Source organism: Ascaphus truei, chromosome 14, assembly GCF_040206685.1.
Source record: "Ascaphus truei isolate aAscTru1 chromosome 14, aAscTru1.hap1, whole genome shotgun sequence".
In the NCBI taxonomy this organism is placed as follows: Eukaryota; Metazoa; Chordata; class Amphibia; order Anura; family Ascaphidae; genus Ascaphus; species Ascaphus truei.
This window is the reverse complement of record NC_134496.1, coordinates 20,903,322-20,903,968: the sequence shown is the minus strand read 5'-3', so window position 1 is coordinate 20,903,968 and position 647 is coordinate 20,903,322. Positions and strand designations below refer to the sequence as shown.

Here is a 647-nt window from a genome sequence, read left to right as displayed (position 1 = left end):
TTCGTCTGAAAGTCTTTGAAGAACACACTAGCATGGTGGAGTTCTGATGGAGCTGGGAATCTGGGTGAGGGGGGGTCTGGAGAAGGTTTTGGGGAACTGGTATTAATTTGTCCTGTCTGCTTTCCACAGGTGATGCTGGCGGCTATTGATTACTATCAGGTAAGCGCTCTGTCTGTGGGGGGCGGCAGGGGTTTTATGGGGATGCTCTGTGGTTTGTGGTAGTGGTCTAAGTCATTGGGACCCTTTGCCGGTCTGTAGGATGTTTGGGGTTTAACCCATTATGACCTGGACTACAAGTCTCATGGCAATAAGACACCAAATCCCTGATCACACGCAGTGACAGGTCCCATCTCCTGCATTCACCCCCACTGACCTGATCTCCCCCTCCCCTCTTACAGGAGCTGATGGACAAGACTGCTCTCCTACAATGCCAGCACTGCCACAGGTACCTGACCGCCCCTGTAATAAACACCCCCTTGCCCTGATGATGACACCCTCAAACGTCCGACCCGCTGAGTGGTACCAGAGCCTGTAAAGGTGAACCCACTGGGGCCCTCAGCGGGAGAGGAAGGAGGAAAGGTCCCAGCCGGGACAGACTGAGGGGTCATTTAAAGGGGACCTCTAGAGACCCCTCTGCCAATGTATCA

The 647-nt window shown here is 53.8% G+C and overlaps 1 non-coding gene across 1 annotated transcript; it reads left to right on the top strand.

Annotated features, from left to right (window-relative positions):
- The first annotated feature begins 479 nt into the window (after window positions 1–479).
- On the top strand, window positions 480–605 carry LOC142466278 (small nucleolar RNA SNORD22). Its single transcript, XR_012788131.1, has one exon. It is a non-coding gene; the product is annotated as a small nucleolar RNA SNORD22 (small nucleolar RNA).
- Window positions 606–647: the final 42 nt, after the last annotated feature.